The sequence below is a fragment of the Camarhynchus parvulus genome, chromosome 12 (genome assembly GCF_901933205.1).
Source record: "Camarhynchus parvulus chromosome 12, STF_HiC, whole genome shotgun sequence".
NCBI classification, from domain to species: Eukaryota; Metazoa; Chordata; class Aves; order Passeriformes; family Thraupidae; genus Camarhynchus; species Camarhynchus parvulus.
In genome coordinates, this window is record NC_044582.1 from 16,410,570 (window position 1) to 16,436,427 (window position 25,858).

Below are 25,858 nucleotides of genomic sequence, written 5' to 3' on the forward strand. Positions count from 1 at the left end.
CAACATATACGCAATAACAAAGTAAAAAGTACTGACTATGACAGAGCAGGGTGATTTATGAAACACAAGTGTGGGGAAATAATTATTTACCTTCATAACAAGCAGTTTCTTCTTGGGTTTTTTGCCATAAATGTAACTTTCTCCCAACAGCAACTTCTTAAAAGATGTTTGTCAACTTCTGTCATTCACAGATACACAACAAAGAAAAATGTATCTCTCTCTAATGAGATGCACAGCCAAGGACGGTTGTCAGCATCACAGCACCGCTGTTGTGACATGCATTTCATTTTATTCAATACATAACGGGGAAGCTGCTAAACCCAGCAGTCCAAGCAACGTCCAAATAAGCATTAATAATGTGGAGAATAACTGATCATCACTAGATGGTTTTCAGCAGGATAAAGGGTTTTCCCTCCCCCTTTTAAAAATATCCTCGGAGTTGGAAAACAAAGAGGCAGAAGTTAGGACTGTTGCCTGCTGCCTCCCACGATGGGCACACATCTGCAAGTGCCAACCCGTCCTCGTGCTCCAGGGATTTCAGCACTGCACCAGGAGATTGCAGCAGCACAGCAGGTGGAGCAGGGGGCTCAGGGAGAAGCAATTAACGTGGACTGTGGTTCCCATTTTTCAAGGTAGATGGCAAATTCGGTTTCACAGACGTGTACAAATTCGCGTACAAAACCCACCGCATAATACAAGGACATCTGTGTTTACCAAAGTAATCATTATTGTTTAATGCGTATTTTTTAGGCCATTAAACAAATAACTTTAGCTCTGATGAACATGGTGATTTTCATGATAGACTTAAAAGGAAAAAAAAAAGTTCACAAGAAATGTGGAGCTGCTAACGTGTGCTAAGTATTAGGACAAGAACCACAGATTAAGGGCACTGCTTTGACCTCACGTATTCTCACCCCCTGCACGCTCAGCCAGCACGGTCCAACAGGGAATTGTGGTTTGCTGCCTTGCATCAGAACCTGAAGTCATCCCTGTGCTGCCTCCTGCCCCAAACTTTGTGGACACACGCAACCAGGGAGGGCAGCGCCCCATCAAACACCACCAGCAACCAAAGGACTAAAACTCCATTGTTCTCTGATTGACCCCACAGTCAGGCTGCACACACCCACAGAGCTCAGTGCAGTGGACACACAGGTCTCCAAACCAACCCCAGCACCCTCACAGCCATGGGGAGGTGGGTTCCACATCCACTCCTATCCCTATCCCTGCCTTACAACCATCACCTTTGCATCTCCCCATTTGTGGGGTCCAGCCCAGAGGGAAGAACATTCCCGACCCTTGGGGACTCCAAGAGGAGCTGGAGGCAGGCAGGGCTGGGGGAGCTCAGGGGAGGAGTGAGCCGAGCCCAGACCCTGCTACATGTTCAGTGATTATAAGATTAGTGTGTTTTTATTTAAAGTATTACCCGTTAACATCCCGTATTACAAAAGTAGCACAACAGTATCGACAGACTGTCAATATTAATAGGAGTGTCTAATGTTTTATCAATACTAATTTAATTTCTGTTATCTGCAGGCTGCAGGGCCTTTCTGAAGAAACAGGGGAACAAGAATGAGAAAGCCAAAGCAGTCACATAACAGGAAAACGAGCCATTCCTTCAGCTTCTTGATCATTCAGTGGCACCCTGCAGTAAACACAGTTATCCTTGCTGCTTCTTTTGAGCAAAAACACCAAGAACAAAACCCACTGAGGTGTTTTTTTTCCAATATCACCAGAACCTGCACAATTCTCTTTTTCTTTTTGGCCAGAAACCATCTTTGCAGAGCAGTATTTTTCCGAACTACGTACACCCAAAATCTGTAAAATAGATGTGTCAGACAACAGCAATTACTGGTTGGATGAACAACTCATCTTTACAACACAGAGGTGATTCACAAAGGAGAATTTCTAGACCAGTGAATGACCCAGTCTTGTACAGACTTTAAAGGGCCACATGGCAGATGCATCTTTTTCATTTTACAAGGCAAAATGTGTAATTTTAGGATAAAACTTGTCAAAGGCTTGGATTTTAATGAGGTTCAAATAAGTGTCCCCAACAGTCCAGGGCAAGGAGGTGTGTTGGCAAGTCTGCCTGGGGTGGCAGGTGCTGTGAGGGGTAAGAATCCCTGCTCCTTCCAGGGAGGTGCTCAGCAAGACCCAGATCACAGCCCCACCCCTGCTCTTCCCATCACTACTAATGCACTTTAAAAGAGAGAGGAAGACAGGTCCACAATGACAAAATGTCAAACTGAACAAAGTAATTGAGCTAATCATGTAAACATTCATTATTACTAATATTAAAATATCCTGTTTTGCATTTTCTTTTTGTGACAGAATGAGCAGCATCTAAGGACTCAGAATTATCATCTAAGAGCTGAGTAAAAGAGGAAACTGTCTAAAATGAAGACACAGTATCAAAGAGGAATTTTTCTCTTGCTTTAGCACATGAATGATCCCAACTGGACTCGCTACAAAGCATTAAGTGGGAATGCAGGGGAAAATATTCTTCTCCTTAAATATATTTCAAATAGGTGATTTATGGTTTTCAAACTGCGAAGGAGAGAAGTGGAAAAGAAGGTATTGGGGTAGGAAATTGGCTTACCTCGTGATACTCCATGATGTGTGACCAGTTCCCACGAAAAGGGTGAGTCCTCCTTCCCTCATTAATGAGGCTGCAGATTTCCTGATTCCCCCAGATCACCTGGAGCTCCCCCACCCCACCACCAGCCATACCCTGAGGATTTTACATCACTGTGACAAATTTCAAAGGTTGATGATACCCAAAACTCCCCTGAGAACGTGTCCAGAGGGTGCTGAGCATGGGACAGCGACTCCAAGATGCCAGAGATGGGCTGGGTGGGTGACAGACCTTCCCACCATGGTCCCTGATGCTGGGCCACAACACCATGGATGGCGGCACCATCCAAATCCCACATCAGAATAAGATGAAGCAATGTTTAAAATTATAAAAATCAACTTATATTGCAATCAAAATGCTGAGTTCTCTTCCCTAGACTGTCTGTGCCCTCCCGAGTTCTCCTTGAAATTTCCACACAAAATTCTGCCTTCGAGCAGATCTTTGGTGCTGCTCACATCTCCTGCAGTTACACAGAGTAACATCAACCAGTGGTTGTGAGGAAGCTGTGTCTGCCAGACTGCTCCCCAGAGCCACAGGAAAGAAAAAAACAAAGAGGAAGGCAGAAAACAAGAGAAAACAGTCTGTGGCCTCTGAAAACCAGGGGCCTGAGCTGCTCAACAAATCACTTCCAGGCAGCTGGGGATGGAGTCAGAAAAGTATCTTTGAAAGAAAAAAGAACCAGTGAGGAAGGAACAGTGCAGGGGTGAACTGTGCCATAAGGAAACTAATCCAAGAGGAGTCCCGTACGTTGGAAAAGGCTAAGAATCAAAATTAGGAGTTTTTGGACAAGGATTAGTGTAAGAGAGGTAGCTTCCTACTAAGAAATGGGATTTGAGCACCTCATGCACAGCCCAGCCAAGGACTTCAGAGGAGGCAACAGGAACAAATTACGAGGCACAGCAATGTAAGTTAGCCTGAGACTAAGAAAGCAAATTGAAGATGAGCTTCTGGGTCTAAGCATCCACCAGGGCAGCTTGAGGAATCTTCAGAAGAGAACAAACCTCTCCAGCCTGCCCATGGAGGTTTGCCTTTGCGTTTTAAGGCTCCAAACCCGGCTGCTTTGGAGTTACTACAGCCACCATTTCTGCAGCACTTCTGCCTCCTCCTCCTCTTCCCAAACCTGCAGCCCCCTCTCCTCCCTGCTCAGGAGGCAGCTCCGAAGGGAGCAGCAGCAGCCACAGCTCATAACTCGCCTAACGAGTGCCAGCCAGGAGTGATTTGTAGGCATCAAGTAGATTATTGTTTTTTGAGAGAGTGGAAAAGGAAAAGAGGGGCACAAGCTTAAGGTGTTGTTGATGAATGAAGATGAAAAGAAGGTTTTAGGGTGAGAAGTGTTTGTCTAGTGTGACCTAAACCGTTCAAACCTCATTTGATAGATGATGGACATTTATTCCCTGCTATGTGTCACTTCAAAGTCTGAGGTTTATATTAAACAAGAAGTCTTCTCCTCCTAAGTTGTTCGTCAGTATTTTTTCCCTGGAGTTTATCACACAGAGCAATACTTGGAAATGCAATTGCATTTGGTTTTTTAATAAAGTTATCTGGTCACTAGTAGTACATATTAGAAAATGCACTTTATTGTTTTTCATTATGTAATTGTGTGCTTCATTGCTTTTCATCTGTTTTCCCTTGCCGTGGGAGGAGGCATGGCCCAGGAACACCATTTTTCTGGGGATGATGTTCTACATCAGAATGAAACCACAGCACCCGCGCTCCCCACTGCCACTGCCCTTCCCTCCTCTCTCTCCCCACAGGCAAGAACCAGGTTCCCAATAAAGCTGAGCTATTTTCTGCTCTGAGGTAGGGCAAATCCAGCTTTTCCACCCCTCAAGGCCCTACCTGGAGAAGCCAGCAGCAGCAAATACTTAAAAGTATGCAAGGACATGAGGCCCAACCACAGCTTTAATCACAAGTAAGAGATTTTTGGAGTCTTGCATTCAAGTCACCTGTGATACTTTCTCCCATGCCTTTCTCTGGATCTGGATTTGCAACTTTAGGAGAGTTGATGTTTGGAAAGAAATCATCTATATCATGAAATAACTTTTCCCCAAACTAAGCTAATAGCACTAATAGTTTTGAACAGTTTTCTGCTAAAAGGCATGATCGTTCCATTATAAATGTTTACATTCCTATTCATTAAAAACAAACATATTATGCTAATAAATTATGGAGAAACTGTACTTGATGGGACATGTTCCTATTTAGTATTCACATAAAGCACTGCAGCATTTAACCACGGGGCAAGTTTACTCATTTACTACATCTATTCCTTTAAATGTGCCCCAAAAGTTGTTTTCTCAGCACTTGCTCACTAAGATTGCTTTGAATATTGATTTTTGAGGAGTTCATTTTACTTAGATCCTCTATTAAGAAGAAAACACCATGGATTTACTGAAACCATATTTCTCCACCAGAGTGTTGATTCCCACAGGAGCAAAAAGCATCTCGTGCTAATCCTGGCTCCAAGCAAGGACATCCCCTCTTCTCTTTGCCCTATCCAGAAAAAAAAGGCCTTTCATTTGAGATGCTCTGGTCTACCACACCCCAAACACACAGACCTCTCCCATCAGCAGCAAAATTCCACTGCAGCCCTGCTAAGCCCTTGGAGACCCCACAATTTGTGCACCCAACATCCAAGTCAGAAGTTTGAGTTATGCTCCATCAAGTTGCTGCATCTCACTACACTTTCAGAGCTTAAAAAAATTATCAGATTCCACTGAATTTCTCTCTACACAGCTGCATCTCTAATGAACCCCCATAAAAGTTAAAACTTAGATTCAGTAATCATATGCAATTGAAACATCATAAAATGAGAAGTCAAGGAACTGTATGTGGGCTGCAATGACTTGTCTTATTGTATTCGTTCCCTTAATAAATATATCTTAAAAATAACCTCACAGTCACACATTTGCAATATAATACAAAAATAACACTGGATTCAAATTATTAAACAGGTAATTTAATAGAACAAGAATTGAAATGTAGGACAGTGTGCAACTTTATGCTATAGGAATAAGATGATTTTTAGCCAACACAACTATTTTTCTTTTTTGCATTATTTCTGCATTTATAATACCACAACATCCACATAACCTTGACACTGTAGTCACCTTAGTAACAAACAAGTGTAACATTCACTTATAATTGAAATCCCAATAGGGTGTTTGATTCAAGTAAAACAAAAATCAGAGGCCCCTACTCTGCTGCTTTTTTCTTAGTCACATAGACATGGGCTAAAAGGATGTAAAAATAGATATATTTGTACACTATTACATCTACAAAGCACAGCTATTTAATTTTAATTTAACGCTAAATGGAAACAAATATAACACCTTTAAAAGACACGATGCTAAAAAGAGAACAAATTATTTAAGTTCTGGACCAGCACAGCTTGGAGAATTCACACCAAGTAAAGGCCAGATTTAAACCAGTCTTACAGCCAAGAGAAGAAGCTGTTCTGGGGACATTGGACCAGCAGAACTGGGCGTGTAGAGGACACCCTTCACTGTGCCACCACAGCCCAGAACTCATGGGGACATATCCCCACCATGTCAAGCTTCTGCTTTGCATAGCTGGCTTCATTTAAATTGGGCTGTTTTGCATGAAAGAAAAAGGGCAAAGGTCCCAGCAGTGCTCAGAAAGGCACATTACCATGCTCGGTCATTGCTTAGCAATGGTCAAGAGAAAGGTACAAGAAACACCTGAACTGAGAGTTTTCACCTCTGGAAACAGGACTTTCTGCCTAACCCTTTGTTAGCTTTGTCCTAAACCAAGAGAATTTATACTCTTCCTAACTTGTAAGATTAAATAAAACTGCTCCAACTCAAGGTACCTGCAGATGTTTGCAATTACCTATAAACTTAAATTCTCTTACTGTTTCACACCTAGCCCTTCATAGCTAGGGTTTACAGTCTTACTGAATCTGAGGGACAAAACCCAGCCTCAATCCCTTTGTTCATATTGGCCTGCTGTTCTCACAGCTCCAAAAGAAGGAACTTTGTGCTGCTGCAGAATCTCCAGCCCATCACCAGCCCAGCCCAGGCACACATCCCTCTCCTCAAGGGCTGCCATCTGCCAGGGCTCCGTCCCGCCCGTCACGCTTTTATGGAGTCCCTGATGAGCAGGATTCAATTAACGTCGCCTGAGAAGCCACTCCACAGCAAATGAGAGGTGACAAGGAGCTGAGAGAGGAGCAGGGGGACACGGGGAGGAGCAGCTGGGCCGGGGGACACAGCAGAACTGCTGCTGCACGTGGCAAAGTGTGTCCGAGAGGTGATGGGGAGGGGGACAGGGAAGAGAGAATCTGGAGAAGTGGGATTCTTAGAAAGCTCTTCCCACCCTGCCACTGGAAAGACGAATTGGAGGCTAAACCATGAGTTTTACTGGGTTATTCTGTCATCAAGTGCTTTGCCTACACGTCACCCAGAGTACACATCACCTTGCTGGGGTTAGGGGGATGCCCACGGGCCCCACCAGGAGATCTGTGCCCAAAACAGCTGCAGGAGTGGGCTCCTTCTGCTGGTGGAAACAAGGACTCAGCTAAATGTGGAGGGCTACAAGTTTCTGCAACAACATGCAAGTCTCCAACATGTGGCCCGTAACGTAGCTGTTGCCATGGTAAAAAATTCATGTTTAGTGAAAAGTGTTAAATCTTGTATCATAAGTTAAATCAGCTGCCAAGACACATTTTCACAAGTAGGGGAATTTTTGTCTTTTCAGAATGGAATGTTTTTCAGTTGACATTGATTTTTCCCTAAAATAAGTCCCCCAGAAAGGAAGCCAATCACACGTGAGGCAGTCCAAGAGCTGAATTACTCTACTCCTTCTCTGAATCATCAACAAGTGTTGTGTGCTAGTGCATGTGTGTGTACAAATGCACTGTAGCTTCATAAATTCCACCCTCTTAAACAAATCGGCAGTTATACAATTTATTCAGAATATTAAAGTAATGATCCCAGCAGAAACACCAATATTTCATGTTCTGGGTGACGAGACTTCAGCAAGTAACTTTTCTAACCAGGAACCAACTCAAAAATTATGTTGCCCCAGACTTTTCAAAAATACAAGACTGAGTCTGACTATACAGCTGTTTATGTAGGTCAAGGACAGAAATACTAAGAGTACATTTCTTTGTTTTTATGTTTCTTGCTCAGTATTTCAAAAGAGAACAACTTTAATACAATTTCAAAAAGAGAGCCAAGGTTAAAATTACTGCAGAATTAGCAAAAACCCCAACAACAACAGAAACCCAAATAAACAAAAAAAAATCCCCAAAAAAATAACACCCCCAAAAAAAAACCTAACCACAAAAAACTTGTTACTTTTATTAATTTATTGCAAGGAAATCTGGCTGTTACCAGTTCAAGACCGTATGTCCTTCTTGTCCTAAACTACTCAAATTTGGCTCACTCTAGCATCTTATGGTTAATCTTCCATATTTGCAGCAAAATGCATTTCCAGTGGGAGGTTTTCCCACCGGCACACCCAGGGAGGACTCAGCACCAGAACAGCTCCTGCAGAGGGGTCACTGCCCTGCTGGACAACGCAGACCTCTTGGACAACACTGGATTTTTTCCTTTCTCACATCTCTCTTCAACAACCACAAGCTGGATTTCACCCTCATTGTGTCTTCTGCGGTGAGGACTTTGCCCAATAGATTCCTTTTTTTTTTACCTGCTTCCAAGTAGCAACAGCCAGCAGCCAGTCACATCCTTGTTTCTAAGTTAAGAAACACTTCTGATTCCTCCTCCTCTCTCTAATTATTGCTCCGCGATCGATTTGCCGTGCGCCATGCCAAATTCGCACCTTAGCTCCTCACCTCCAGTCACTAAAACTCAAACTCTCCTCCCATCTTCTCCACAAAAGACATTTTCTAGCAAGCAAGCTCCTGCTTACGCTCTCTTGCCTCCCTCCCTTTCTCTCTCTCTCTCTCCTGAAATCAGCTCTTCAGAAAGGCTGGAGCATATTTAGCCCTCCCAGCTCTCTGCCTGTCTCTTTCTTTTATTTTACATGGTTCAGTGTTCACATTCTGCTCTCATTCTGCCTTCTCTCCTTCTTTCTCTGCCCCGGTGCTACAAAAAGACATCTTCTGTGACACCTTGAAGAAAAAAGGTCCCTGAATTAACGTGACTTGCACTGCGTGGTATTTTCAGACCGCCCATTTGCTAATGTTGCAAACACAATTAGGAAGTCAGGGAAAGAGCTTACAGGAGCAGATGAAAGCTGCAGAGATAAAATGGAAAGCTTTTACCTGCCAAGCTCTCAGGTTAGGGTTCTAGGTTGCCCTCAGATCTAACAAAGCTATAAAAGAGCCGTATTAAGGAGATGCACAGTTGCATTGCTGTAAATCTCAAGCATGGCTTTTTCCCTCCTCCTAGAGACATGGATTTTTGCTTCCGCAATTTGCAAGCTGGTAGCCATAGGTGGTTTAAATTCTTGGTATTAAAAAAAGCTCAGAGCATTGCTGACAATTAAAAACAGCTTTTACACATGCACAATAACGCTTCTCATGCTTTAAAAAAAAAATAATATGCATATCCATATTACCATCATAATAAGTGCCACAGAGTGACATGATATGATTGAGTATAATGGTTCCTTTGGAGCCATTATGGTCGATCAGTAAATAATACACTTTTGAAATTGTCTAACTACATATTTACACTTGTCAACTCTCATACACTTCAGTGACAGAATTTAAAAGAAACACTGTAAAAAACTGTAAGAACATTAAACCACAAAAACATTATGCTGAAGTAGTATTAAGGTTTGACTTAAACCCACAAAAACATGGAGATTTCAGGTTAAGGCCAAATCTCCCAAAACGACACTGTCTTTAGCTCCCAAGCTGTGCTCAAGTGCTTGCAGTGATCCAGGAAAAGCAAGGGATGAGGCAGGAAGACCATGGTGGTCCATGTGAGAATTGAGCCACTGTGGAGGGCTCTGGCCACCAATTTCACGAGAAATCTCATGGGTGAGAACCAGCCTGCCAGCAGCAATTCAGCGGCTCAGCAGAACAGCATTTCATGATATTTTATATAAACAAAGCCCGGGCCTTTCTCTGTTTATTCAGATGAAATTCCCAATTAAGTTGAGAAAAATTAGTCTTCATTTGTTTCAGAAGAGGCCCCATTGGGACACTGGGAGTTTTCCCTAGCTGAAACACATGGAGAAAAACCTCAGGCTTCGACCCTAAAAAGGCATTGCCAAAAAAATACGTTAAACAAACATGACAGTGGATCATTAATATCCCAAAGATTCACTCCATGTGGGGAAAAAACAAGACTGGGAAGGAGGATGTTTTTTCAACAGTAAAATAATGGGCTTGGCGATGTCTTTTTTAATTGATAATTTTGTGTCTCTTGTTCAGCTGTAGCCACTTTTGCTCCGAGCAGTGGTGGCAGCAACTTTATTGGTTCCAGTAGAGCTCTGCTGAAAACAATAAGCATCAAGCTCCCCAGTGCCATCTGTCTTTCTGTGAGGGTCACATCCTGCTGCCCTGGAATCAAGGGGATATTGAATGCTTGGGAGCTGTCAAGAGCAGCCCCAGGCCCACGGCACCTCCTTTGCAACAAAAGGACCCCAAACACTTCAGATGCTCTGCCCTGAAATCCTGAACCAGACTTTAAAAAGCAATGATGGGTATTTTCCTAGAGCAAAGGTCTTCCTTTCATATATATCTATATCTGTATCTATCTCCTTGCTCAGACTTATCTATTACCTGGCTTGTGAGAACAAAATCCATAAACGCTTGGCAGGGCAGGCTCTCGGAGTTGTTTGAAGACAGAACCACCACGCCCCTGTCAAGAGGGAATTACAGCCCAGTTTTACAGTCAACTCTCCCCTCGACTGGCCGATGACAGAGCAGCCTCCCTCCACGCTCAGCATCTGGGATTTTACAGCTGCTGTATATAAATGGGATTTTCATGACAAACAACTCTGTATTCGGTTTCCTTGTATATCTGAACGTGAGAACGATCTCCTAAGGCTCTGCTGGGAAGAAGTATTAATGAAGACAAAGAGCATTTCAGGCTGTTCCCCGCTGGAGCACTGTCATGATGACAGTATACTTTGTCCTACACAAGTACTGTAAGTCCACATCCTCCTCCTGCAGCAATCCAGGACCCCCCTGTGTGCCTGACCCTCGCAGCCCCTTCCTCAGCATCCCACCACCCAACCCCACCTGATGAGGCCAGAATCTGCCATCAGCTCACAGAGCTTCCTCTGGTCTCTCATTTCACAAGGCCTCCCTGGAGATATTTGCTTTTGTCTAAATATTATAAACCAGGGTAAGACAAAAACTTAATAAACCCTGTTGCCTTTTCCCTTTGCACAGCATCTGTCTCCTCTCACCCAACCTCACCGCATGCAAATGTCAGAGCCAGAACAGTTCCTGCATCTCCTCGGGTCGCCACACAGTGAAACCAGCAAAGGTAAACAACTACTGAAGTCTGGGTATTTTTATTTCAGATGGCATGTAAATCAGTGGATGAAAGCTGGGAATAAACTGGCAATATGAGGGCAGCTTATTTAAGTTTCCTCCCCCAGCTCAGTGTTTCCTCAATGTAATATAGCTGACATAACCCTACACTAAGGAAAAAAAAAGGAAAAACCCAAAGAGATATAAATATTTTCTCCAAAGTCAAAGACTCTTCCTTCAAGGTGTTTGGCCAACTCTCACAGAAATAGAGAAGCATTTCCGCACGAAAGGCAAAATTTTCACCTGTAGGAAAGCTGGAGGAGACACCACCTCAAGGGCTCAGGATGGGCACAGGGTTCATTGTGGGACACCCCAAGGAGGAGCCCAGATACCAAGAGTGCTTGGGATGGGCACAAGCTCCTCATGGGAGCAGCAGAACCTGGGATACAGAAGGTGCTCTCTTCCTGCTGTGCGGTATTACCTCTTCTCAAACAACAGCCAGAGCAAGAGCTTCCTCCAGGGACTCAAATCAGAAAATGACTGGTCCTGTGTAGAGCTGAAAGCCCCTGCAAAGATGGGTTTTTAAGAGCAGGAGCTCCAGCTGCCACCTAATTGTCTGAGCAGTGGGTGCCCCAAACCCACAAGCTCCTCACACCATTATCTCCTGGCAGAAAGGTGTTATGTGCTCCCACTCTTCCCCCTCTGCCTCCTTGTTTAAAGCTTTCTGGCTGCTGGTGAGGAAATGATTCTGCCTTGCTCTAACTTCCTCTCCATCACCTTTCTGTCTGTGAGGACTGGTGAGAGAATGTTTCCACTGCTCTTACACTTCCACATCATCCATTTCTGAGGCCCTTATAGGAAAAAAAGAGGCTGTCTCCCATCTCCTGCTGGTGATAGTTTTATCAGATAATAGCACAAAGCAGTTATGATCCTGTAAAGCTGTTACCAATACCCAGAGGTATCTGAATTGCAGCAGTGAGACAGATCATGCCTGCTGCATTCACCCACCAATGGGCAAAGCCTGAGCAGCATCTAAGGGACCTGTCTACTAAAGAGAATATCACTACTTCAACCTGCCATGAGCAGTTGTTTGGCTTCTCTGATTTTCTGCATGCACACTGTATTTTTCTATATTTTATTCTAAGTTAAAACCTGCTGAAATGTGATAGCTCCAGACACAACAGTGCCAAGGAAAAAGAGCCTCTGGTCCCTGAGAGGGACCTCTTTCCATGCTGGCTTGACACATAAAATCTGCTCCTTCAATTATGTCTTCCCTCTTACCTAGATGTGACGATGTGAAAACATAATAAAAGCTCTCAGAAAAGAAGTCTGAGGAAGCTGATAAAGTATTTTTCAGATCTCATAAATACTTTAATACCAAGATAGCCACTTGCACAGCCCAGCTCTGCCCCTGTGCCATGCTGGTGACTGCAGGCACTCAAGCCTTCCTAAAGCACTTCCATCTCCATCAGCCCAAAAACTGCCCTGAGCAATAAAAATAAAGCTGCTGCCACACAGAACTCCAGCTACAAGCCCCACTTTGCTCTGTTAGCACTCTGCATCCAGAGGGGCACAGGTGCTTTACAAGAGTTTGTGGAACACACACCTGCAAACTTCACACGCCCCACAACATTTCTGCTGGTTCAAAATATCCCTTCAAGCATCTCTAGTATCAATAAGGAGATTTTAATTATCCATTTACAACCTCTCCCAAGCCAGGGCAAAGCCTTGCAGTTAAAGTTCTGCTCAGGACTAAGTTTACCACCTTCCCAAAGTAAAATCTTTTCCTGTTATGTGATTTATTGAAATAATAGGTATTTTTTGTATGATAAAACAGATTACTTAAAAAACTGTCCCAAGAAATCATTATAAATGTAGAAAAGTCACGACTTGCTCTATTGCCACAAAAGCAATGCTCTATTTGTTTTTCTAAATATAAAGCACTGAAAAATACCACAAATTTGGTCAGGATAGAATTCTGCACTAAAGCCTTCATTTTAGGTGTGAGAAGATTTTTTTACTGAGAAGGCGTGAAATTCCCCCTTCTCCTGGTGATGAGAAATGCCTCCTGATGCCCCAGCTCCTCCAGGACATAGCCAAAGTCGAAATAATTTTCAAAACTAATATGTACACTGAGTAACATGGTTAACATCATCCAATGAATTTAGATCCACCTACACGGTATAAATATATCTAGATAAACTGTCACCTTCAGCAGAATTCATTAAAATAATGTTGTATCTTCCTTGTTAAATGTAATTTTTTTAATTGAAATTTAATCTTACTGCATTATTTGGTAGATTTTTAATTGACATTTGTAGTAATTAATTGGTAAGCATTACAGCTTTGTCTGAAGAATTTAAAACTAAATTTGACATCGAGATTGGCCAGCCACTGCTGTGAGGTGCCTGCTGGGAGCATTTCATCATCCTCCCAGCCCCTCCTGCTGATCAGAGGTGGGAGATGATGGTCTCTTTCTTACAGTCATGAATTACATTACTAATGTATTCCATTACCACCACGCAAATGTCATGTTAATTCCTGATCATCATCAAGTCATACAATGGTTTCCACGCTGGCACCCAGCCAATTAGCGGTGTGGAAAAATATTCCGCCAATTATATAACTTGAATTAGGTTAAGGACTCAAGAGAAAGCAAAATAAATGCTTTGAAAATACTTCTGAGATAAAATGTAAGTTGACACTGTCTTCATGTGCTATAGCCGATGTTATACAATCTGATAGGCAGCTGCCAACATTCATAACTGTTTATTAAATCTAGCCTCTCTTTATGGTGGCAGCTAAGATCTGTATTTTTACCAATATTAGGTTCATTGTGTTATGAAAAAAGACCAAAATACTTAGGAGCATTCACACCAGCTTATAAAACTTACATTATGTACTTTATTAAATTGTTAAAATTACTTCTTCTCTCCTCCCCCTGCCACAGAGAAAGTTCCACGGACAGAAAAGTTTCAGAAAAACAAAGTCTTCCTGGAGCCACTGATGCCACAAGGAGCAAGGGAGATCCTGCAGGGACAGAAGTGACAATTTGGGGCTGCTGCCACCTCTCCCTCTGAGCAACTGTGCCAGGGGATGCCAGGCTGGGCTCCTGGAGCTGCCCCCACCCCACTGACACCCATCTGGGTTAGCACAGCCTGGGAAACCCAGCCCCGCTCCACGGACAAACCCCTCTGGCTCTTGCTCCCTGGGTATCACCAGAAGCACCACAGGGCAAATCCAGCCCTTTTTGTAACCAGGAGCCAGAGGGGAGGACTGAGCGAGGAGAGGGGCACTGTTAGTTAGGAAAGGTGCCCACAATCCGTGTGGGAAGGGCAGGGACCCAGCAGGTCTATGACGCGCCGTCTGCTCGGTGCTCAGCGCCGCCGGCAGCACCACCGGGCTTTTAGTACCACCCCATTATTTTGATTTGTTCCATTCTTAACTCAATTTATCCTACAAGCATGGTTATCTCCAATTTAAAAACGTACACAGCACCAGCTCCTCGACTTTAAAAATTCATAACTAGGAGCAATTTGTTAAAACCTCTTACTGTATCTTTCTCCCTCATTTTCTGAGGTGCTGCAATGAGGCAATTCGCTGTTCTGGCTGCTTACCCCAGATGACCTTTGCCTGCCATAAAATGGTATACAACTAAACTCTCTGCTTTAAATAAAACCCTTGCCTCTTCGAAAGGCCCCTACGTATTCAGTCAACACAATCAGCAGAAACCACATTTGGCTACTCAATAAGCTGGAAACCTTTAAGGCGTGCACGGCGGTGAATGAATTCCTGACATCACCAGGGACACTCGAGTGGGGAACAAGAGAGACGGCCGAGAAGTGGCTCTTGCTGCAGCTGGAGAAAGGATCACTCCTTTAAGCTGAACTCTCAAGGAAAACGAGAACAAAAACTGAATTAGCTCGACACGTACCCTCTGCAGTCAGCACATTGCTAGGCAACTTACCATCTCTTGATAGAATTATGGTGGAGGGCTGGTCGTACATCAGGGTTAAGATGAACACAAGCACCAGTTTGGGCCAACTGCTCCTTTCCAGTGGGAATGCTCAATGCTTGGTCATTTGGTATTATTATTCTGCAATATTTCCTAGGCACCTAGAGAGTCTAATGTGTTCAGAAGGTATTTTAAAGCTATTATGTGACATGAAAATTTTAAGATAACTGGAAGTAAGTGAATTTTCAGAGGAGTAGCACGAGTCTTTTTCTTTGTTCAAGCCAGCATTTGGAGGGAGTTAACAATCCTTCTTCTCATTGCTTTTATTTTTTAATAGTGAAGGTATCCAGAGGGCACGTTACTTCAACACTTTGTCTTTGCTCCAGATGCTGGCTGGCCACAGCTCCACACCTCCATAATTCAACCTGGTATTTCAAGTGGATGCTTTGAAACACTCTGGTCCTTCCGTCTGCCACCCTGAGACCAGACACAAAGTGCCACTACCAGCAGTGCCACGGGGCTGTCACAGCACCCAGTGATGGCACACTTCACCCATGCCAGCCTTAGAAGGGCTCTATCTTTAACAATACCTGGATACTGAGATTCTGACCCCAGGCATTATTTACATTTACTAAAGAGGCATTAAGCAAATGCACAGGGTGCTTTAAATCGAGGCATGTACCTTGCATATAACCCCACATTTCCCATGCATACTTTATAGGCACAAAGAAATAATTAATTACCTAACCACTGTGATTAAAATCAATTGATTCATATGCGACAGAGCAGTGAGAAATTTTTGCATGACTGGAGAAGTCTGGAATTGGTCCCCATTTGGGGATCTCAGTTGTATCAGTGAGGCTGGTAATTCAGACATGAAGGAAATGGTAAGAATGCCTCTCCTCTATGCACACTTTGAGCTGCCATATGGGTTTATTCAACTGTTTACTATACCAGTCGGTAAAAACTGAGCAGCTATTATAATCTTTGCTAAATGACATGGTAATTATGCTACCTCTGGAAAAAAAAATAAAAAATGGAAACAGAAAAAAAATATCACAATCCACTGATGTACGGATTTCTCAGGTTTTATAATCTTTGAATTGAAATGCACTTTCCAACACACAGAGGGATATTAAATATATAATAGAAACCTGAATTTATTTAAAAAAACAATTTGTGCTCCCAATTCCTACACAATTTAATTATGCAGATTTCCTGGGTTTGAAAGATTTCTTACACGGACTTCCCAGTTTTGCTGCAGAATGAGATGATTCTTGTTTTCCCAAACTAATACTGCCCCTCCTCTCGCCCCAGTTATAAAGAGAGGCAATCAGGAGGAGGCAGGTCAGAGGAGTGGGCATGGAAAGCTCCCCATGCCAGGTTCCTGGGGGATGGGGACAGCTGGAAAAGGCACAACCACCTTTTGCATGGCACAAAAGAGACCAGGGGCTTCTTGAGGGGTAACCCCACCAGGAAAGGCAACTGGCCCTTAACAGAGGAGAGGTCTCACTCCAGCATCCTCCTGAGCTTGATCTAAACAAGCTGTTGAAGGCTTTGTCCCCGTGTCCCCCAGGCTGGGCAGCAGCACCGAGGTGAAGCACACGCTGCAGGACAGCTCTCCTGTGTACCAGTGACACCATTTTGTCACTGGGATGCAAGTGCAGCAAATGCTGGAGCTAATTATCTGTTGGCAATGGCTCCTTTGAGAATCCACCATGTGACACATGATGGCAAGGAGACCCCTCCATATCCATATTTCATCACTACATGAATTGCCCACACAAGCTCGGTTTAGATCCTGTCTGTCTGCAAGGCTGGTTTTGGGCAGCAGCTTTTCCTGCATGACTGAACTCCAGTTTCACCACCAAAGCCCTTACAGTTCACAGAATTCAGGGGGATGAAGAGAAAAAAGAAAGGAAAGGAGTATTTTTTCTGTATAGGTAATATTTGGTATTTCTGCTATTTCATGCCAATGAAGGTTGCTTTGGGTTTTTTTAAGAGTAGTGGTGACTTGCCTGTAAACACAGACAGTACAACCCCCTCCCACCTTATAAAAAAGGAAAGAAAAAAAAATGAGGGAAAGATAATTGGTAAGAAAGAATAAGTGAGAGTTATTGCAAACTCAGCCTTGACAACTCACCAGTTTTACTTGCAGGCATCACACATATCCATTCATGACTCAGGGCAAATACAGGAAAGGATTGGAACCCTTCTCATGGCAAATGTGTCTGGAAGCTGGAGTCACTCAGAAAAAAATGTTCTCAGGAGACTGAAAGACAAAAACATGTTTTAAAACTTCACTCAGTTAGAATCATATCAAAGCCTGTAGTTTTCCTTTGAAAGTAAAAGGTGGTTATAAATGCTGGAGCTGGGGGGAGCATTACAGAAGCATGTCTGTGTATCAAACTATCACACAGCAGACTCTATTTGGCTTTAAATAAAACCAAAACTTACAATATTAAGAAAGGTTTTTAGAGACAAATGCTTATTTCACATTTGCAACGTGCTCCTCCGACAGGAGAGCTTATGTTCCTCCTAAATACCAAAATGTGTCACCATCCAAATCCACATTCTGCCTGAAAACATTGTACTGAGCACAAAATCCAGATACTTTAACCTACTTTGCATTATCAAAATATAACACACTCTGAATTTCTGAACTATTTACTCTCTGTCTTCACTCACTGCATCCTGATTAAACCTTAATAAAATGTAGACCCTCTTGTTAGCATTAATCTTTCCTCTGAGATAAGGAAAAACACACATAAAAACTATTTGATGTTCAGGGTGGAAAGGCAAAACTTGCAAACATCAGTTAAGAAATACCAATTAGTATGTTTTTTTCCCCAGCTATTAGTAACACAGATTGAGCTTAAGCTTAGCTCAGAGGAAGCTGCTCCCTGTACAAATGCAACACCCATTTTACTAATAAGGGTATTTTAAAATAAGATGTATAGTATCTTCACTGATACAGTATCTGCACTGAGTAACAACTCATGCTTAGAAATACAACCAGAGGTGTTCCCAGGGCTTGTTCTGCATCACATCCATGAGACCACATGGGATTTAAACAGCAGCTCTGGTGCCTGCCCAAACTGGGGAAGGGCACACTCTGCCCCAATGAATGCACCAACACCTGGGAGAGCCTCTGCTCCCAGGACCTCTGCACGACAGGGACCTGCAGCATAAACCCCAGGGGACAAAGCCAACTTTGCAATGGAGAAAAACACCTTGAAAGACTCGAAAAGGAAAAAGCATGAAAGCAAAAATCACCTGTGGTGCTTCTGAGCCCTTCATTCCTCAATCCTCACCCTCAACAGCATCCCCAAGGCAGTGGGGATGCTCAGCACCCACCAGGGCTCTGACAGGGGCAAGTACTGCCGGCCCCAAATTAACCTCATGGAGTTAATTATTTTGGCAGTCCACTGCAGCCTTCCTGAGCAACATCTGGAAGCTTCTGTCTTAGCAACAACCGCATGAAATTTTGTAAGACAAAATCCAGGTACTTCTGTGGCCCTGGGGCTTTCTCCCGTTCTTTGCTGAATGCGCAACGGCTCAAAGATCACAAGGGTTCAGATATCTAAATATAGGGCCTGTGTGACCCTATTAAAAAACTGTGCTACACAATAAAAATAGATCCAAAAGGGGTTTTTAAACAGCATTTATGCTAAAAATGACTTCTTTCTCGGAGACTCTGCAATACCTGCAAACCAAAAGTGACCTGCATCTTGCACTGGTTGTATTTTATTCATGAGGGGCAGAGCACTTGAGAGAAGCAACAGAGCAGTGTCAGAAATACACATCTGAGCCTTGCTTTATTGCTGTGCTTGATGACAGATATGCAGATGGGTTTGCAGCTGAGCAGAGAGCTGCATCTACATATGTTGGGACAAGATTTCTCCAGCTGACCTGCTGCACACACAAAATTCAACTAATCTTTATCCATGATACATCTGTAGGGCAGGAAAGTATCACCAGCCCTCTTTGGAAGATGAGGAATCGAGGCTCATTTTAGCCACTGCTTGCTCAAAAAATTTATGTTCAAGACTTTTGAAGCAAAATTATTGTCTAAATAATATATGTGGTCTGCAGAAGATGAGGGCTACAGTGTACAGAAGCACGGTCCTCACCTGCAGATCACTCCTCACATCCTTCCTCAGCATAAGGAGTATCTTGGCACCCTTGTGCCAACAAGCAGATTTGGAAGCTGAGAGCTCCTACCTGAGGAATAAGAAGCAGTACAGGGAGGAGGCAAAGACATTCCATCCAGCTTGCCCTGAACTCTGACAGTGCACCTGGAAAAACTGACGCTTCTTACGCCATCAAAAACTGACCTCACTCCACAAAACATTTCTTCAGCCAGGTTTCCCAAGGGAACAAAGCCTACATGATCACCATGTACTTTCTGCACCCAGCCCCACCTGCATCTTTTGAATCCCTTGGATTAATGGGAGCAGAGAGCTCCCAAAGACACGAGTTCTCACGGCATTAGCTCCGGGGCTTGCCCCACTCGTGGCCTCCGAACCCAGTGGCTCCAGGCACAGCTCCAGGCTGAGCCCAGCACAGCCTAGGGGCACACAGCCAGCTCAGGCTCTTCCATGGACCTCAGAGCTGGAGAACCTGGAGAAACAACCCATACTGCTGGGGGGGAGGGTGGAGGAGCGAGAGGAACAGATTATAGATCGGTTCTGATAAACTCAAGCCTTTAATGATCTGCCCACACACTCGAGTTCGATCTGGCATTGACAAATTGAAGCTTTTAATGATGTGCCCACACATTTGAGTTGGCCACTCCTCTTCCACAACTTTCACAAAAATAGCACGCTGGGTTGAAGACACAGAAACTCTAATACTGCTGCAACATAAGCAAAACCCTTGATCAGTTTTTGGCAAACCTTCCCCAAAAGATTTTTTTGACAGGGCTTCCAGTACAGCCCTCTAACACAAACCTTCTGCACTGCCCTGCTCCCATACAGATTCTTAGAAGGCACCAGCTCGATAAGGGGCAATGAGATGCAGCAGCTTTAGCATAACTGAAGTACAAAGTCAATCAAACCTTGAAACAGGAATCTGGGCTTCATTAATTCCAGCAATCACAACGTTTTTATTATCACTGTATTAATCAGAATAGGAAACCTATTAATCTGCCCCCAACAAAAATTAATCTTTGTAATATTGAGCAGATTTGAAAGACAAGTTTTAATATTTCACTGTTTAAATCTCAAAGGCAGAGGCACACAGCTCAGACAATCGGGCAGATCACTGTGGACTTCATCTCATCAGCATGAGGTCCCTCACCTTTCCCTCTCTCTGTGCATCTCCACCCTGGGGTCCAGCTGCTCCTGGGGCCTCTGAAGGAACCCAGAGCATAATTCCTACATCAAACTGCAAAACTGGCTGCATTGAAGTTCCTGATGCACTGCAGAGCTGTCAAGAGTTTATGTTGTAAAGGAACAGCACCACAGCCAGCAGCGCCTGGGTGGCACAGGCTGGAAGTGCCACCCATGCCAAGGGCTGCCTGGGTGTGAGGGAGCTCTGCAAAGGGCAGGACACACCTGAGAGGCAGCAGAGGCATCCCTGTGTGCACAGGGGAATGAGAAGAGGTGCAGTGGGAGAAAACAGCAAGCAAGAAAGTGTATCTGAAATTCCCATGCTCCACCGGAGCGACTCAGGGACTGCTACAGAGATCTGGCCAGGAGACCTGAACCAACCCCCCCAAAGCTGCAAAACATCCCCCCAGCACCACAAGGGCCATGAGAACAGAGCCCAGCTTAAAGGAGAAAACAGGTGGCAGAGAAGAAGTCTTTAAAAATTTATGGCAAAGAACAGGACGAGTCAGAAAGGGGCTGAGGAAAAAAAAGAGGAATGACAAATGTGACTGAAAAAGGAGGAGAACCATCTCAAGCACCTCCAGATAGCCATGCCCTGCCTGGGGAGGGTGACATTGATGAGCACATGGCTTCAGCTCCTTTTGCTGCTCTTCCATCATCATCCTGCTGGGGCAATTGCTGATGAACAGGTTATTTTGCTACTTGGCCAAATTTTCATTGAAGCAGCTTTCACCAACACACGAATACATCCACACATGCATTGACACACACCTTGGGATTGTATCTGGCACAATCCAGGCCTGATCAAAGGCAGAATTTCAATCATCTCACGCACGACTCATGTCAGGCTGTTTACTGACTGCACTGGAACCACAGAACCCTGTTTTAGCTAATGATTTCTCAAAGCCATGTTGCACAAAAGAAAACAGGTTCAACTTGTACATCAGTGCCTAAGAGACTGCTCCAAAACAGACAACTGTATGAAAAGTTGTGCCCATGTATACATATATACAAAACTGTTTTTAAGTGACTGTTTTAAATTAGAATAAATCTGTGTTCCACCAATTAAGCTCTGAATGCACGGCTGATATCGCTCGCTATTTTAAACAAGCGGCATAATAAACGCAAAAATTCAAATATTTTAGAGAAAATACTTGGAGAGTTGAGACATTAATTTTGCCATATACAATCTGTTTCACAGGGATTTAAAAAGCTTTATTGCCACCCTGGGTACATTGGAATAAAGATGAAACACCATCCTTTCCTATTTACATATTAAAAAATACGTGCCTTCTTGATACAGATTACCAGGCTTGCTGATACATGACTCTGTTAAAAGCAATACAGCCTATCTGGAAAACCCAAAGCCCCAAACTAGACATGTCCTTGCACTCTAACAGGTTCCAAATGGAAATAAAATGTACTGCTGGCTTGTTTACCCTCCCCTCTGGCGAGTGTCCTGGGGGAGGGAGGCCAGAGGAGCTCCCCAGGGCTCTGCCTAACCATGGAGCTGTTTATCAGCCCCAGAACCAGCAGCAAAATAAAGGGAGTAAGATCAGACAGGAAAACCTTGAGATCTCAGGATGTCTACATCCAGGTGGGGAAAATAAAAGAAAAAAAAAAAGAGAGAAAATAAACAAAACAAAATCAACTACCAAAAACCAATCAAACAAAATATACCCCCCCCAAAAAAACTCCTAACATTCTTATTCTTATTTCTACCTAATATATTTTGATTGCAGCTTGAGATGATCAGCTAAAATGCTTCAATACAGACAATATTTTCTCCAAAATAAATAACCTTTTTCCTTCCCCCCCTTTTTCCTCTTTTTTCCCCCCTTTAAATAAACTGCATTAAAAACACATGTCCAAAGCCTCCTTAAAAAAGACCACAAAGTCTGCTTGCAAGGGGAACCTCATTGCACCGAGTGGTAACATTTGTTCTCCCCTTTCAGCCGGGATCCACCTCAACTTTTTGATGTTGGCTGGAGCTTTTATTTGCAAATAGAGCAGAGCTGCCTGGGACGGAGGGCTCCTCTGGAGCATGCCATGTGGTCTGCACAGATGTTCCTTTTATTCCCGTGTCCCACAAGGCTCCGAAGCTCGCCGGTGTTAAACAGATTACGCAAGTAGAACACTTGATTTTGCATGTCCCCCTTTTTTTCCAACAGTTGTCTAATTTACTCAACTCATTCTGCCCCCTCCTTGTCCCTCACAGTCACTATAGAAAACACAGAAAAATGCAGCTGAAGCAAGGAAGTTTTTCCTCCAGGAGCAGAATATACAGGAATGCTCAGCATCCGCAAGCAAGGCAGAAATGCAGAAGAACAAAATTTATTGGGACAGTAAAGTAACCAGCTCATTAGTCAGGCTGTGCTAAAGACACTTCATTATATCCCAGCAGCACCAGTCGCTACAAGTAGCATAATCTCTCACCCTTATTTATATGTCCAAATGCGAAGTGAACTTTTTCCAAAAAAAAAAAAAAAAAAAATCTAACACCAATTATGGGTGCTAAGCATTCGAAAATCCTTGAAAATCTGGCCTTCAACTCGGTCACAAAGAAGGGGCTTAATTTCCCGGCTGTCAGGCATCCCAATCAACAACTGAAGTCAATGGGATCTACACAGCACCTTATTAAAAAAAAAAAAAAACCAACAGAGCCTAAGAGGCCCATTAAGGAACTACAGCTACAGGGAGAGAACCTCACTGCTGAACCCAGCAGCAATACACAGCTTTGTGCACCAGCCACTCCGCTCTCATGCTTAATTTGATTAATCATTTTGGTATTATCCCCAATTAGAAAAGTGTCTAACAGGAAAAAAAATCAATTAAAAAAAATGGTTTAAGCCTAAGGAACGGCAGCTACTGAACACGCAAGGACTTGGGACGTCTGGCATTTACCAAGAATACAAAATTGAAACTCAAAATTGCGGACAAATACAAAGGCATTGGTGTTTCATCCAGACTGCGGATTATGATTTTTTTTTCTTTTTTAATAAACTGAAACCGAATTCCAGATGTTGAAAGTTGGGAAGTAAAAACTGCTTTAGCTGTAAAAACACAGAAAGGTGAGACAAAAAATTCTGCTGAAATATAATGAATCTTAGGGATGAAAGCAAAGCCCATGCACCCCCTCGCCAGGAGAGGGCTGGGACGGGGATTTCTGCACTCTGTGTGCCAAGCCAGGTAGTGGCACAGGGGTTTGCCCTGAGTTTCCTTTTAATAAAGGACAGAATAGAGCAGGAATCCCCAGGAACTCCTGCAGCAGAAAGGGGAACAAACCTCCCCTGCAGTTCTGCACGGGACCTCCTGGCACCCAGACCTGGCTCCCTGCAGCCCACGGGTGGCACCTGGCAACTCCACCTGCGCACCAACACCAGGGCAGGGGGCACTTGTGCATGCCAGGGACACAAATCAGCACATCCCAAAAAGACACACCAACCCACCTTTTCTACCACCAGAGTCCAAATCACCCCTGAGACAGCAGAGCCACATCTGAGGCTCCGCAATCCCTTCAGCATCCAAATACAATCCAAATCTGGACCCGCATGACTAGCTCTCAGTTTATTTTATGGCCTTGATCACCACCAACACTCAGGGATTTTGAAAGCAGAATTCAAGGCAGTAATTTGAGATCACTGGTTTTGCCTCTGTTTGTTTCCACCACAGCATCCACAACGCTACAGATGAACACAGAACATTTAAAGTATCCCACAGCATCCCACCAGCTCCTTCCCAGAAGTGACTGAGTCTCACCCTAAAATTCAGGAACAGCAGCAAATGTTTGGATTCTGATAAGAAGGGGAATATTCATCAGCATACTTCACAAGTGATGCAGTCACAACTTGCAAACTTAGTCACAGAAATATGACTGAACTTGTCTGCTACCACACAACAAAGTACCGTCTAGTGGTTAAAATCGGAGGACATGATTCAGGAATGCGAGCCTTTTCAAAGAAGAACTAAAACACATGATTAAGTGCTGTTGAAGTCAATAGGCTGATTCAGAGACCAACTTCTGGAGCGATGGATAATACTCCCCACATTGCCATATGGCTCTCAGTCAAACTTCCTAGAAGCATTTGCTAATACCAGGTTCCACCACAGCTTTTGGGAGGCCTGCTTTTCTTTTGCCCTTTTTTTTCCCCCCCTTTCTTTTTTTAAATCTATGTCTGGGATAATTTTCACCCACTCTGAAGATCCTCCAGGCTCTCACTGACTGAGAGAGAATGTGCCATGATTACTGCAGGATGGTGCAGATTCATGCAACAACTAATAATCTCAAATGCAAAGTTATCTATATATATAAATGAATTCAAGAGCGCATTATATAAATATATGCTATATAAAATAATAAATGCAAATCTGTTATAATCCAAAGGCACTTTTTGTGGTGTTTAGTGAAAGGCACGCAAGCCTGTTACAGTGATGAAATCCAGCACAAGCATCTTGGCCAGCTGAGGGATCTTTGCAAACAATCCCAGTCCCACCTCAGAACTCCCGAACCCGCTTCCTTTACGACTTGCAAATATTTCATTTATCTTGCCAGCTCCCCGCTCGCTGCTGCACTGAAATGTTCTGGGGCAGGTTTGCTGTTCTGCTAATATATTGTGCACAGACAGCAGCCCCTTGTCACAGCCTCCTGCAGGGTGGTGACACCAGCACGTCCGACCCCTCGGGCAGCACTGCCGCCCCACCAGAGGGTCTCCCAATTTCCTGGGAACGCCATCCAACAGCACCTCCTGCTCCCCAGCCTTCCCCAGTGCTGCCAACACAAACACACAGCAAACCAAACCTTCCAGCAGGATAAATGGCTACCCAGCAGTGCTCAAGCTACATTTACAGCAACTACTCGGTTACAGTTTGTATTTCTATTTATGGGATGGGAAACGAAGGGGAAGACCACTGGCAGAGCCACCCACTGACTTTCATGCCCTCCCCCATGAACACGATTGAAATAATGCACTAATTTTGCACATTTCCTAATCCCTGAAAAGGTTGAAAACTTACTCTTTACCTTCAGTCACGGAAAAGAAGAAAGAAAACAAAAGCCCAAGGAATTCTAGCTGGCTTTTTGAAACACTTCACAGATAAGGCGTAACATCATTTTTAAGCAGTTTGAAAACACCCTGTTACTGCCTACAATTAAATAAATGTAATCACAGCCTAAGCTGGCCCTCCCGGCCATCTGTCTTTAAGGCAATGGGGAAAGAAGAGGCGCTACAACGTGCAGTACTTTTTCTGGCTTTTAAAGTGTTTCTCCTTATTCAATATCTAAATTAAATCAAATGGAGTATACTAAGTAAGCCCATAAGACACAGCGCATGATGCAAGAGTCTTAAAATCCTTATCTACTGAGCACTCCAGCTTAAAGGCTGATGTTTTATGTTCCCCTGCAGCGCACGGGGATCCTGCTGGCTTGGCCAGACTAGGAAAACAAGCTTCCAATGACCAAATGCAACTGCAACTCGAAAAGTAGGAACCAAACCAGACACAACAAACCACAGAGCAGC

The 25,858-nt window shown here is 43.7% G+C and overlaps 1 protein-coding gene across 6 annotated transcripts in view; it reads right to left on the reverse strand.

Moving 5' to 3' along the window:
* The window catches only part of FOXP1 (forkhead box P1), a 378,109-nt gene that overhangs the window by 315,207 nt on the left and 37,044 nt on the right, over positions 1 to 25,858 (reverse strand). For all 6 annotated transcript variants that reach the window (XM_030956506.1, XM_030956498.1, XM_030956504.1 and 3 more), the window contains exon 2: positions 17,153 to 17,281. The gene's annotated coding sequence lies outside the window, so the exon portion shown is untranslated. The remainder of the gene's footprint in view (positions 1 to 17,152; positions 17,282 to 25,858) is intronic.